Here is a 15,881-nt window from a genome sequence, read left to right on the forward strand (position 1 = left end):
TAAACAATTAGAAAACAACCTTAAAAGATAACAAATCAATACTTTTTTACACTTTCTCACAAACATTTGAGAACTCAGTAATCCATTTTATAGTCCTACTAACTTCCTCTTCAAATGTATGCTCTAGAGGACCCTAGCAATATGTATATAGCTAATTTTCTTTTTATCTTTGAATATTTTTCAGCTTTCTAAAATACTGATAAGAAATAAAGAAATTAGCCGGGATCAGTGGCTCAGCCTGTAATCCCACACTTTGGGAGGCTGAGGTGAGTGGATTGCCTGAGCCTGAGGGTTCAAGACCCGCCTGGGCAACTTGGCAAAACCTCATCTCTACAATAAATCAAAAAATCAGCCGGGCGTGGTAGCGCATGCCTGTAATTCTGGCTACTCGGAAGGCTGAGGCGAAAGGATCGCCGGAGCCCAGCAAGTCGAGACTGCAGTGGCCGGGAGCGGCCACTGCACTCCAGTCTGGGCGACAGAGCGAGACTCCAACTCAAAAAATAAAGAAATTAATTACATGTACATGTCCTTTGCTTCGAACTTTATTTCATAGTGGCAGGGAAAACAGAAAGAATAGGCTTGTGTTTCCCTTTCTCACACCCCCCTGTCCTCAAGTTGACTTCACATGCAGTTCTTAGGCCTCCCCACACCTAACTGCCTTCCCCTCCCACTGCACCCTGGCTCAGTCGCACTGCTGCAAGCAAACCCATGCATCACCCCCCACACATGACTCACCCTCTGGAGCCTCTGAACTGTCACATGTGCCATTACCCCAACCCAGAATCATGGCCTCAGTTCTCCCTGCCAAACAGCATCTCCCCTATTTCAAAACTCTGTTCAACACTCCCATCTCCAGGAAACCTGTCAGTAAGATTTGTGGAGCACTCACAAATCTGGAGGGTAGAGGAAGAAGGGCTGGGACACACCTCTAAAAAGACATAAAAACACTTATTAAGAAAACATTTAAACACGTAAGACACTGCAACTGTATATAACTTTAATCAAAATGCTGAAAGGATGATGATTTGCATGAAATAATTCCTACCTAACCCGGGACCCTGAAAGCACTTCTCAATTAATTTATACTTTTTAAAAAATGTGTACTTTTCATGTGATGTGGGTTATGATGCCAAGTTTTATAAAATCCTAGGTCTACTTTAATAGGTTTCTATTACTTATATATATTTGTTTATACTTAAATTCGAAGTTGTTTGAAGGCAGAAGCTGGCTCCTCCCATAGTTCTGTGCCAAGTGAAGGCTCAGTGAGTGTTGATTGAACCATAGAGATAAATGCACATTGCACAGAAGAACTTTCTGGTTTTTATGTGACTGGACAGGTTTAGTTTTATTTCGGATTCCTTGAATGTCTCAAAATATCTTGCAAATGTTTTGGGTTCAGCCACCACACAAAAATGTTTTGCCAAGTCCTCTTCCCCTTATTTTTGAATCCATATGCATTTTTAAAGGAAATATGACCCATGTGTTTCTGATTCATTTACACTTAACTCATCAAGATGGTGTTTTGTAAGAGTAGTTTGATGCCCAATAAGTTTTTTTAACCTTTTTATAAGCCATTTAAGTCCTTTTTTATTGAACAGGAAAGTCACCAACAAATTCAAACCCCAGAAGTTTCATTTGAAACGCATAACCCACAGGATTCAAATTTACTTTCGGCTTGGCAAGACCATTTAACTTCTCAAGGTTCTTCCTAGCCCCTTGATTCAGTATTCTCTCATTTTGAATTCCTCATTAACTTCACATACCATTGATGTGTTTTTAAAAGTGTCATTCTTAGTTTTGATGTGATTTGATTATACAATCAATTTTCTGTCTAACATTCTCACTGGAAAGCTAAACAGATGGGAAACCTTCATCAGACAAGGGGGAAGACAATCACTGGTCAATGATATTGACTAATTCTCCATTTGGAGAAAAAAGTAAGTGTTGAATAAGGAGGGAATAAGTTAAAGGAACCATTAGCAGGTCTTCAGATGGTTCATTTCTGCTTTCAACTGCAGTCTCCTAAGCAGAAAATAAGAGCTGTACACTATGCACCTCCAGAATTTTTTTGTATTTGTTTGATCTAACATCTAAGAAAAATATCTTTAGTGTTCAAGAAACTATGCAGAATCATACAGAGTACATAGGGCTCTTATGTAATGCCTTTTTTATTGTAATATAGACCATTGAAATGTTGTAACCTATAAGCAGCATCATTTCTGTTCATAGACAAACCAGTTTAGCTTTATCAAGTCTCTGGTGATTTAGATCCTCTCTCATAAAGTATATTCTACCCAGAAAAGAAGTATTCAAAATGATTTATAGCAAATATTATGAATGCATGGCATGTGCATGTGTGTTATGCATAAATTACATGGTTCCCAGACTATTTTGTAGGTCACAGTTGCCGCTTTTCTAAGAAGTGAAAGTCAGCCAGTACGCTGTACTACACTGTCAGGGTCTGTTATCTGAGGTAAAATGATTGCTTCTAAGACATTTTTATGTGTCCACATGAGTGGCCACACATTGAGGGATCATTTTCATTTTCTGTCAAGATAGAAACCATTACCAATTTGTTATGTTTTCTTTTACTTGGCAAACTATTCTTTTTGCATTTTTGGCTGAGCTGCTGTATTGGCATGGTATACAGCAGACATTTGGGTACCATTCAGCAGCATTCTACTTTTTTATGCAAAAAAAAAAAAGAGTGGGAGGGGGAGAGAAGGAAAAGAAATATGATTCTATTATAAACAGTGCGTATGGTGTTTGATAATTATTCCCAGATTTCACTGTCTAACAAGGCACTTAAAGAAGTGTTATTGGTAGATCTAAGCGAAAATGCATGATAGAAATTTTTCAGTCAGAATTACTAGGATTCTTCCTTTGTTCAGATATATACTGCCAATATTTGGTGGCAGTGATGGTACCAGATTCCAGTGTAGCAGTGTCTTTGCCTTAATCCCACAGCATCACAGACTCATACAGCTGTAGAGCCCTCCTTCAAGCACGGATTTTATAAAGCCGATTAGACACATGGCAGGAGACATCAGCCAAAGGATTCATATGACTGTACGGATGAAGTCCATATGCCAGTTTGGGTTTGGTTAGATAAAGCTTGGTTAGCTCCCAGAAAACTTTTGAGAGAGCTGTAGCTGACAAGGCAGCAGAGAGACTAAAAAAAAGAAAGCCACCTGCTCCTTACACAGAACCGGCATTTCCAAGGAGTGGAGAAAAATTAAATCTATGAGAATAGACTTTCATCTTATGAACATTAACTGTTCACTACTGTTTCATTGGGTACTTTTTTCCAGATTAACTTGAAACTTTACAACAGATATGTATATGATAAACTAACAAACTTTATAATGGTCTGTCTTTCCTCTTTCTTTTCCCTCCACCACTTTCCTCCATAGTACACACAGTATTCGGTATTATAAAAATTTGAAAAGCACTAACAATTACATGGGTGCCTCGAGTAAATATTTTAATGATTATTGTATAATTAAAAATGTTTGTTGTAGAAAAGTCAGAATGTAGACCCCCCTCAAAAGAGGTAAATAAAAATTACCTATGATCTCTAACTCAATGATGAATACAATTAGTGTACACATATTAACTTATACACTTATGCTAGTTATACTAAATATGTAAAAGTTTATGTTTATACATATTAACTTTACCCTTCTAAGTATTTTTATGCATATATTTTAAGCAGAAATTAAATTATATAGCACTACAGTTTTATAACTTGCTGTTTGCTCCTCAGCAATAAATAATAACTACTTCTCCTTGTCATACACAATTTTATGATATAATTTTTATATTTGTATTATGGCCTTGTAGTATTCCTCTATATGATGACCATGAATTTACTTGTTGGTGGGTATTTAGGCTCTTTCAGTTGTTATTATTATAAACAATGCTGTAATGGACATCCTTGTATCTGTGGCATTGCCCATTTTCTCAGGATCAATTTCTAAACCTGAAATTGTTCATTCAGTGAGTGTGCATGTTAGACTTCTGCTAAATATTTTCAAATGGTTCTCCCAAAAATGTCACTCCAATGTATATCCCCAAGTAAATATCATTTAAGACTTGTCTTTAGGGCTATTAGAATCTCAATAATTAATTAAAGTTCTCTGCAGTACTTAGTGGAAAAGGATAACATTTTAGAAGAAATGTTTTGCCCCTATTAATTTTTTAAAATATGCACATGCAGTCTGGTTTGCTTCTGTTTTTAATAAAACTGTACAAATTTCAACATAGCTTCTCTTCTCAGGAGCCTCATCCCCAAGTAATCTTGTTCTTGGTTCTGAAAAAGTCTCCTTCTAAGATAACCTCAGGGATGAAAACTTCTGGATTTGGATTTCTTTCTTTCTTTCTTTCTTTTTTCCTCTCAGTTGTATTACTAAACCTTGGCTCATCTTAAAAATCAGTTTTATCCATCAATCAGATGGCTTGTGCTAGACATTGACATTCTGAGAAGCAAGTTTTGGCTCAAAGAAGTTTTGAAGCCTTCCTCTGGAGTTACCATAGTGCAGAAGCAACAAGTACCCGCTGTCTGAGTATCCAGTGAAATTTTAATAATGCAGATGTAAAAAAAAAAAAAGTTATTGACTTTTAGACCCAGGCAGACTTATTCTAAGTTTCCGTTAAAGAACATAACTTTGTCTCATTGCTCAGGCTAGCAAAGATTGTATTTATATATAACACATACTCTAATTTGTATATAGTTTCGTCATGTTTTCAGAGAAGGGTGCAAAGACCACAAATGAATATTTTCATTATGGTCCTCACTTCATTCAAGGAGGATACATGTTGGTATAGATGAACACAAATACAGCTGTGAGAATGGAGAACATGAGAATAAAGAAAGCCCAAGAGAGCCAAATGAGAGATTTTCTTTACCCTTTAGTGTTAGTTATGGAGCAGGTCTCAAAATTTTAGTCTCTGAACCCCTTATATGCTTAAAAATTATTGAGAACTCCAAAGAGCTTTGGTTTATAGCTATCAATAACATGTTAATGTAAGTAGCATACTTTTACAAAAATTAATTATATCTACAAAACATACAAGTTTAATGATGAGTGATATTGTTTTATATTTTCCTTGTAAATCTCTAAAGTCTGCATAACAGGAGCAGCTGGATTCTTATCTGCTTCACTCTGTCTTTTTTGCTCTCCCACATCATGCATTCTCTGAAAAATTTCACTGTACACTAATGAGAGGATGAGGATGAAAAGGTGACTACATGTCTGTAATAGACATACAAAAATATTTTTGACCTTAAAGATGCAGAGATCTCTAGGTTATACATTGAGAACCACTAGGCCAAGGCATCTCTAGTCATTGTATACATCATGATGATCCTTTTTATGATCCAATCTGTGGGTCCTGGAAGATTTTTTTCCTAGGTCTCAGTTTGTGATCCTTGCTCTCAAATGGTACCCAAGCAGTGCTTTCTGGATTAAATGTGCCTATCATCACTGACCTAGGATTCTGCTACAACAGAATCCTTCCATTTTCACAACAACCTCTCACTGGTCCTTAACTCTTTTGAAATGGTCTGTGACATGCCATTTGGTTTATGTTTTTGTTTACTTGGATAAATCTCTTGTCACCCACAGTATTGAGATATATTCTTTTGCTTTTTTTCTTAGGTTTTTACTTTCTTTGTCTTAATTTTTTTTCCTTATCAAAGTTCTTTATGTATTCAGGATATCATAGGTGTTGTGACTATCTTGTTTCAGTCCATGGCTAGTCTTTCCAATTTGTTTTTTGATATACAGAAATCTTGACTCTTTATTTGGATTTATCAACCTTTGTCTTTCTGATTTTGTGTTCTTATACTATATTTAAGAAGGCCTTTGCTATCTCCAGATTTATAAAGTTTATCTCCAAGTTTATCTTCAAAGTTATAAAGATATCAACTATATTTTCTCCTAAGATTTTTAAAGAAAGGTTATTTAATTTTCTGAATTGAAACCTTACACATTTTCATTAGCTGTATTACCAGGCACTTTACATTTTTTGGTGCTATGAACTATTTTTCCTAATACATTTTCTAGTTGGTTATTTTTGGTATCTGGGAAAGCTGCTGAATTTTTGTAATCTCATTTGTAGACATGTTTTGGAATTCACTTATTAATTTTAATAGTTGCTTGGGTAATCATCTGGATCCTTCCATTTCTCCTTCCCCCTTATTTCAAGGAATGGTAACATCTCTCCTGTATATTGAACTCATACCTTTTCTCTCCCCAAGACTCTTGCTTCATCAATTACTTCTTTTTCTCCTGTTTCTCCCCTTCTTGACTTCTTCCTACCATCATATAAAAATGCTTGAATCTCTGTTCCATCAAAAAACAAGAACAATAAACTCTTCCTCTTATCTCTCTCCCTTATCTTATAGGCAGAATTGTACCGTGTTGTCTCTGCTGATTTGACATGTCCCATTCAATGCACCATTGACAGCGTTCTCACCAGAATTACAACCCTCATTTTCTTTTTTTTTTTGAGTCGGAGTCTCACTCGGTCACCCAGACTGGAGTGCAGTGGCCGCTCCCGGCCACCGCAGCCTGGACCTGCTGGGCTCCAGCGATCCTTCCGCCTCAGCCTTCCACGTAGCCAGAATTACAGGCACGCGCTACCACGCCCGGCTGATTTTTTGATTTATTGTAGAGATGAGGTCTCGCTGCCCAGGCGGGTCTCGAACCCATGGGCTCAGGCAATCCACTCACCTCAGCCTCCCAAAGGTGCGGGATTACAGGCTGAACCACCGAGCCTGGCTACAACCCTCATTTTCATTTAAAACTCACAGAATGCTTTTTGAACCAGAGACACAGTTTAGTTTAGATAAATATTGATAGATCTTAGAATATTCTCTTCCTTTGGCTTCTATAACTCCAACCTGTCCTGATTTTTCCCCTTCTGTTCAGCCACATGTTCCCAGGACCCATCAGTGAATGCCTGTCTTCTCCCTCCCTATAATATTAGAGTTCTTCTCCTCTTCTGGGATGTCACACTTCTTCCTTTGATTGTCTCATCCAATCCACCCTCACTAAGTGATCTTATCCACTTTTACTTACCTATACAGTGTATCTATCTATACACTGGTAGCAGTTTCCTGACAAATCTTTTCTTCCAACACAGATTTCTTTGTCAAAATATATAGCCAAATATTCAGCTTCCTACTAAGCACCTCTGCTTGGATCCTCCTTAGCCACTTGGACATATCTTAAACATAGTAACTTACCAGCCCTAAACTTGCTCTTCCTGCATTCTCTGTGTAAAACGATCCACATTTCACCAACTTATTCAAACTAAAACACCTGAATATCATCTTTCTTTTTCTCATTTTTCTTTTTCTCACATCTAATTCATCCCTTAATGCTATGATTACGCCTTCTGTTTTCTCCCAAATTCATCCATTCCTTGCCATCTACACTGCTACCACCTTAGTTCAAGCCACCATGATATCTTGCCTAGATTGCAACAGCTTCCTTAACTGATCTCTGCTTCCGATCATGCTTCTCTCTGGTCTATTCATCACTGTGCAGCCAAATTGACTTTTCTCACTCACAAATTGTATCTTACTACTCCTGATGTAAAACCTTTCCTTGATTCTCCTTGCCTTCAAGATAAAACCTAATTCCTTTATCCTGGTTTACAAAGCCCTCCAAAATCAGACCTCTGATTACATCTCTGTTCTCATCTGCCATATTGAGGTTATACTGAATTACAGGTTGAGCATCTCAATTCAAAAATTCAAAATCCAAAAATCTGAGACTTTCTGCATACTGACATGATGCCACAAGTGGAAAATGCCACACCTGACCTTTTGTAATAGGTTGCAGTCAAAATTTGTCTTCATGTGCAAAATTATTAAAAATATTATATAAAATTCACTTCTGGCTTGTGTGTGAGCTGTATATAAAACACAAATGAATTTCATATTTGGACTTGGCTCCCATTCCCAAGGTATTGTATTATGTATATGCAAATATTCCAAATTCTGAAAATATCTGAAATCCAAAACATTTCTGTTTCCAAGCATTTTGGTTAAAAGGTACTCAGCCTGTACATGTATTTTCACAAACATATTCTGTTGTCTTCTGGGCCTTGTCACATGCTGTCCTCTCTACTTAGAATTTTCACCACCTTTTGCCCTCCCTTCTCCTCCTTGATTTGCCTGACCAATATTTACTTTTTTGGGGGTCTTATCTGTGAAGCCACCTCTTCCAAGATGTTTTTCTACCTATACATTGTCTTAGTCACACTTTGACCTTAACCATTCATTTGCCTAAACTGTTTTCCTTGTCTAAGGTCCCCAGTTTTTCAGCCCTTACTTGTGACCTACCAAAATCTTAGCCACTTTCAAACCTCCTTTCTCTGATGCCCTCACAGAGTGTTCTCCCTATTTTTAGAAGTTAGATACCTGTTTGAATATTGAAAATATCATGCAATATCTTTCATTCTTATATTAATGCTTAGGCTCTCCAAATAGATTATCACAAAATAATGTCTTAATGATTCTGAGTGCTTCAAATGTCTTAACTCCTTTGTTCAGCTCAATAACTCTGTGACATGTATAAGTATCTTTATTTTACACATGAGGGAACTGAAACATAGTCAAGTTAAATAATTTGTCTGCTTTTTGGCTCTTAAAGTACCCCATCTAGTGTCTGGGACATAATAGGTTTTCAAAAAAATATTTGTAGATTTTATGTATATCAAGATCTGTCCTGAGGAAAACAGTGAGGATTATTTTCACTGAATATAGAATTCTGGGTTGACAGTTCATTTATTTCATCATTTTAAAGATGTTTGGTCCAACAAATTCTATGCATGGTTTCTGTTGGAAAATCTTTATTCAATTAAATTGTTGTTTCTTTATAAATAATGTATTACTTTTCTCTTGTTTATGACTTTTTTCTTTGCCTTCTATTAGTTTCACAAGTTTGATTTGTGTGTATGAGTATAGATTTCTTTGAGTTTATCTTGTGTGGGGTTGGCTTAGTTCTTGAATCTGTAGGTTTGTGTCTTTCACTAAATTTGGAACATTTTCAGCTTCAACTATTTTGTCTTTAACACACTTTTTTCCTGTCTTTCTAGGACTCTAATGACTTGAACTTTTAGACCTTTGATGTTTTTCACCCGAGTCCCTAGGCTGTGTTAACTTTTTTCAATCATTTTTCTCTCAGTTCAGATTGCATAATTCCTAATGATCTATCTTCCAGTTCACTGACTTTTTCTTTTGTCACCTCCATTTTGCTACAGGGCCCATGCAGTGGGCTTTTATTTTTATTATTGTGTTTTTCAATTCTAAACCTTATGTTTGTATTCATTTTTATGTTGATGCTTTCTATTATTTCATTTATTTCAAGAGTATTTGCCCTTCTTGAAGCACTTTTACAATAACTTTTAAAGTCTTTGTCAAATAATTCCAATATCTATCAATATCTCAATGTTAGTACCTGTTGATTGGGTTTTGTTTTTTTTTGTTTTTTTTTTTCTGTGCAGGTTGAGTTATTCCTAGTTCCTTATATGCTGAGTAATTTTTTAATGTATCTTAAACATTTTGAATATTATGAGTCTCTGGGTCTTGCTTAAATCCTATAAAGAATGTTAATATTTTATGACAACAAACCATCTACCCGTTTGACTTCAGGCCACAAGTTCTGACCATCCTTCTGTGGGATTTGGTTTCAATCTCAGTCTTGTTTTTGGTGCTTTTGCATTGCTATCTGTATCTGTCCCATACTTGTGCCCCACCCCACCCCATCCCACCCCGCCCCCAGTGACCAATCTGGGACCCAACTACTGTACTGTCTTTTAATAAAGTTCTCAAAGTATTTGATGTGCTGCTTAGCATCAGATCCACACATGTACCAGCTTTATAAGATCTTTTTCTTCATCTCAGTTTTCTCAATATCTTCTACTATCTTGGGCCTCCCACTTTTCAATCACAAGCCAGAAAGTTGGAGCTTTAGTTACAATGTTCTGCCATGTACTTTTTGTGACTTTGCCTTCATTCAGGGCCAGGCTGTGATAGAAAAGAGAGGGAAAACTTTATACCATCCTCTTGGGGCCACAGCTCTTCAAAGTTGTTTATCAACACTCCCCTTTTTTTCCTCTTTGGAGATTTCCAAATCTACAAGGTACTGCTAGTCTTCTCTTCAGATTTATGTATAACTAGTGAATTGTCTCAAACTGGAGTGTGTTTCATTGTTTCACCTAGTAGGCTATCTCATTTCAAGTGCTGCCTGCTAAGATCCTTTTTTTTTCCTAAGAAAATGTAAATGTTACTGAATTCTTAGCATGAATAATTTTTTTCTTAAAAAAGTATGGTTTTTAAAGAAAAATTAATAGTTGCCACTGAATTGTTCTTAAAGAGAATGATATATTTCTTGGAAAAGGCATTGTTCTTTGATAGTCTCAGATTGAAGAGAAGTACCTCAGGAGCATCCTGAAATCACAGAAGGTGATTGCCATGATTGAAATAGAAAAGAGGGAGGGGATTACTGTTGAAAGGTGCAGTGGTTGACATGACCTATCTCCAGGATCTCTTAACAGCCTTCAGTGAATTTACGCGTATAAGTATGGTGTTTGGTGGGAGACTCAGGAAGGCTGAGATTCAAGTTCTTTTTGCACAACTATGAGTCCAAGGAAACTAGAGCACAAGAGGCAAAGGAGGCCTGAAGATCATTAAGCATACTTGGGCAATTAGCAGAAATCTTTTGGAGGGATTTAGAATTCTATAGGCTGTGGAGGGGTACAGAGGTCCCCACCCAAAAGAGAGTTCTTAATAGGATAATACCTGAAGCCTTAAATCAAGTTAATAAAACACGTTTGGCTGAGTTAATCTGAAGACAGCAATACTGGTAGTTCATGGAGTCAAAAGGAGAGTATATTTTACTATAAAAGCTTGCTGCTAAATAATCTCTAAGGAAGTTGATCTGTTTTTTATTCACTAGTTATAAAGTACTCCCCCTAGTTCTTCTTGCCAAGAATTTCAACTAAGTGATCAACTGCAAGACAAATATCCATTCATCAGCTTTTGGAGAGTAATATTTTCAGTAGTTACCTTAACTGTCCTGCATGATGCCTTTATTGGAGCTCTAGAGTTTTTATTTGTTTAGATATCACCCTTAATTCAGAAACTTCTCTCTCATTTCCAACCTATAGGTAAATCGTGCTGTCTGTTTTCTTATATTTCAGATAATAAACCCTTTATACTCATTTAACTGCTGCTGTCATACAGTCCTTATCTCAGCTTATCAATTAAGAACTTTAAATAATGTGCTTTTATTTTTCTTAAAATGTGCTTTAAAAGATGTAGCGCCTGTGGCAAATGATTAATTCTTAGACTTTATATGAATACTTATTATCTAGTGAAACTCAAATCTTTCAATGGTATCTTTGGGCTCATTTTATCCAAATAGGCTAATACAGATTGTTTATTTTGAAAGCTATCCTTATTTCATTTGAATGTTTTTAATGTAAATAATGTATATAGTTGGAATGTGGAGTAAAGTTGGATGTGACAACCATCCCCATTGATTTACAGTCTAATATCTCAAGTTAGATAAGAGGTCATTGTAAGGAAGAAGGTTTCTGTTTAGAACAGATATTGGGAGTAAATTATGAACTGCTTTTGCAGTAATTGGCAAGAAATCTTGCATTCACATAGGATTCTTAACTCTCCTGATGTGGTTTAACCCTTCCCATATAGCTGAAACTGTTATTCTTTTTTACCTATAGGCCCAAAGAACATGGGATATAGTGGGTAGTAACCTGCCAGAGGCAAAAACCCACGGCTTTTTTGGATAGTACTATACAGTGTCCCTTCAATATTTATTTAGGCATTTATTTGACCCAAGAGAGGTTTTTGAACTCCACTATTATTTGTTTAAGTCAAGTTTTAGTCTTGAGGTCAATTCACTACTCTAAAACAATTGGAAACCAATTAAAGGTTGAAAATGAACAAATTTGCTTTGCCACAAGTGGCATTTATATTTTCATAGGCATTTTTGTTTTGACATTTTTGTTTGCCATTAAGTTACTTTAATGTGAAACCTCTTCATTTCTTTTTTCTTTTTCTCCTAGTTTTTTTTTCTTTTTTTTTTTTTTTTTTTTTGAGTTTGAGTTTGAGTTTGAGTCTCACTCCATTGCTCAGGCTAGAGTGCAGTGGCATACTCACAGTCACCCCAGCGTCAATATGCTGGGCTCAGGCAATCCTTCTGCCTCAGCCTTTCAAGTAGCTGGAACTACGGGCATGCACTACAACACCAGGCTAATTTTTTGATTTATTGTAGAGATGAGGTCTCGCCAAGTTGCCCAGACTGTTCTCGAACCCATAGGGCTGAGACAATCCCCTCACCTCTGCCTCTCATCTTCATTTCTTTTAAAACCACTTGTTAAATATATTTTGGCCAATTATCAGGCATTCAGATTGGTGAATAAGATGATACAAAATAACTGACAGAATAGGAATCACTTATACTTGACTTTAAAGTAAATAGACATGCTTTCATGATTTTTTTACGCTAACTCTTCTACCAGTAGAAGGTAGAAAGAGGTGAAAGTGTCACTGGATCCCACCAGTTCTTTCTCGAAGCAAACATTTGTATGTGTGCATTTCAGGCACCTGACTGGGACCTTTATCCTACTTCATCTCAGTTTCCTTCACAAGCGCCTCATAGGACTCAGAGGTTAGAGACTGATTGTGATAGATTTGTTTTTCAAACTCCATGAGATAATTAGTATTATTCCCCTTCTATAAATGAGGAACTGAGATTCAAATACATTATATTATTTGCCCCAAATCACATGGTAATGAATGGGCTTTGTGTCACACTTAAGAATCCATGCTGCTTCCAGAACACCAGTTTCTACCTACAGTGATACTAACGTAAAATACTGATCACTCAGACAAGGAAGAAAAAGTTCAACTTGACTTTCAGAAACCTTTGATTCTAAATAATAATTCCTCTTTTGTGACTGGTTATAACCTATATCACCCATCCTCATCTTTGTAAAATTTTCCACACTCTTTTTAAAGAAATGACCAAGGAGGGTCCCTCTAAAACAATCATTTTTTCCACTGAGAATTCTGATACCAATACCTACTCTGTAATCCCACATATTGAATTATCACCTAATTATGTGGGGGACTGTCTAATCATGCTGCCTAGGCTCAAATCCCTGCTCAGTGACTACTGAATGAGCTGAGCAAGCAGCCTAACTTCTAAGCCTCAATTTCTTCACCTGTAAAGTGGAGATAACAATACCTACCTCAGGGTTATAATTAGAGTTAAATGAGATAACTTAGTAAAGCACTAACACAGTGCCTGACTTTTAGAAGGAATGCAGGAGATAATAAATGTGAGAAAGGGAGGTGGGTACATGGTACTAGTAGTATGGTACATGGTGGTATTAGTTTGGCATATTATTCAAACAGCATAAACTAAACATTCTAAATTAAATTGCAAAATGTTATATAGTCATCTTGACCTAATAACCTCAAAAAAATGTAATACATGAAGAAAAGGCAGTTATTAACATATTCCAGTTATGTTATCTGTGACCTAGAAGGAATGTAAACATATTCATTAAATTTGCTAGTGGTGCTTGATGGTTCTATTTTATAAGCTGTTGAGAAAAGGAGAAAAGTGTAGCCTTGTTTAAAAAAATGTTCTTTAGCTGAATCCAGATTACAAAATGCTGAGGATCGCAGAGTTTTGCTAATATAAATGTAGCATTCGTAGAGAAGGAGGAGGAGAGCAGGCAAGATTAACTTTTCTATATTGGGAATATACAGTCATGTATTGTGAACTGGCCCCAGAATCTTTTTTTTTTAAGCTGACAGGAGCATCTCGGAACAGAGAAAAGCTGTGCATGCATAAGTCATTTATTTCTTTTGGAAAGAAAGTTTGAGAAGCAAAGTCCTCAGGATTAGCATAATGTAGTAAAAAAATCATTCTGCCATGGTTGTTACAGCTAGCAATAAAGCCAGTCAAAGAAAGTTGCCATTCTACATAGGCAATCAAGAAATTATCAATAAGCATTCTAACACTTTAACTACATCTATTTAGTGAAAGAAGGCGCATAATTTCTTCATAGTTGTATTTCTTTAAAGGTGGTTTTAAACAATACTTTTTTCTTTTATAGACTTATTAAATGAATTTAATACTAATTGTCATAATATTTTTTCAAATAACCTAACTTATGTTTATAATACATGTTTAATATATAAAACATTTAAAAGAAAAGAATTACTAGTGATTTCACATCCCATAGATAATCATCAATTTTTTGCCTATCCTTCTAGACACTTACATAAAGATGCTTTTCCCAAGAATAAATAATGCCATACCTCTGTTTTTTTCTTTCTCTCTTTTCAGTATACTATCAACATTTTTCAGATCATTAAATATGATTTGCAACATCCCTTTTGATAGCTATATAATATTCTATCCTGAGGTTATAGCATAATTTAACATGGGTCCTTTTTGGAAAATGTAATCCCATGTTTAATTGTAAGCTTTTCATCAGTGAATAAACCAGTAGCTAAATATTCTATAAGTCCATTGTTATTTCCTTAGGCTAAAGGAAATGAAACTGCTGAGTCTGATAGGCTTAAAGTTTTTTTAATTGAGATATAATTTACTTTTAAGAAAGTATACAGTTGTTATCTGTTCATTTTGATGAATTTTGACAATTGGGGTTTTGTTGTTGTTGTTGTTGTTTGTTGTTTTTTGGTTTTTTTGAGTTGGAGTCTCACTCTGTCACCCAGACTGGAGTGCAGTGACTGCTCCCGGTCACCGCAGCCTCAACCTGCTGGGCTGCGGCGATCCTTCTGCCTCAGCCTCCCAAGGAGCTGGAACTTCAGGCGCGTGCTACCACGCCCGGCTGATTTTTTGTAGAGATAAGGTCTCGCTGCCCAGGCAGGTCTCGAACCCGCGGGCTCAGGCAATCTACTCACCTCAGCCTCCCAAGGTGCGGGATTACAGGCTGAGCCACCGAGCCTGGATGAATTTTGACAATTGTTTACACCCCATGTAAACACCACCAAAATGAGATATAGAACATTATTTACATCACCCAGGAAGTTCCCTCATGCCACCTTTCCAGCTAGTCTCTGTCCTTTTTTTTTTTTTTTTTTTTTTTAAATTTTAAAGATGTGGGGTACAATTCAGGATTTAGGTACACAAGTGGTCATTGTACAGGTAATGTTTGGACCTCCCTTTGGTCCCCATTTTGCCTGGTTTGAGATCAGGTACCTTTATTGATGTTATATGCCCCGTCCCTCCCTCCCCAGGCAGTTTCCGGCTACCTTCAGGCTATCCCTTTCTCATAGTATGTTCAGGGTCTGCTTATGAGTGACAGCATGTGTACTCAGTTCTCTGTTTCTGTGAAAGCTCACTGAGTATTATAGACTCTAAATCCATCCAAGTTGCCGCAAGGTCCATGTTTGTCCTTCTTTATGGTGTGTAATATTCCATCATGTATATGTACCACATTTTTTATCCAGTCCAGTTGATTCCATGCTTTTGCCATTGTGAATAGTGCTGCAATAAACTTGCGTGTGCAGGTATCTCTTGTGTAGAGTGATTTAAGTTCCTCCGGGTATATTCCCAGAAGGGGAATTGCTGTGTTGCATGGAAAGTCAATTTCTAGTTCTTTTAGAAATGGCCACACTGTTTTCCATAGAGGATGAAATAGTCTGCATTCCCACCAACAGTATAGAAGCATTCCCTCCCTTTTCTCCGCATCCCGCCATCATCTGTTGTTTTTTGTTTTATTAATGATGGCCATTCTTACTGGAGTTAGGTGGTATCTCAGTGTGGTTTTGATATGCATTTCTCTGATGATTAGTGAGG

At 36.5% G+C, this 15,881-nt stretch overlaps 1 protein-coding gene across 1 annotated transcript in view; it reads left to right on the top strand.

Annotated features, from left to right (window-relative positions):
• The window catches only part of CWC27 (CWC27 spliceosome associated protein homolog), a 252,212-nt gene that overhangs the window by 223,501 nt on the left and 12,830 nt on the right, over positions 1–15,881 (top strand). The gene's annotated exons all lie outside the window — the stretch shown is intronic.

The sequence above is a fragment of the Carlito syrichta genome, unplaced genomic scaffold (assembly GCF_000164805.1).
Source record: "Carlito syrichta isolate Samal-C Ts95f unplaced genomic scaffold, Tarsius_syrichta-2.0.1 Scaffold303959, whole genome shotgun sequence".
Taxonomy (NCBI): Eukaryota; Metazoa; Chordata; class Mammalia; order Primates; family Tarsiidae; genus Carlito; species Carlito syrichta.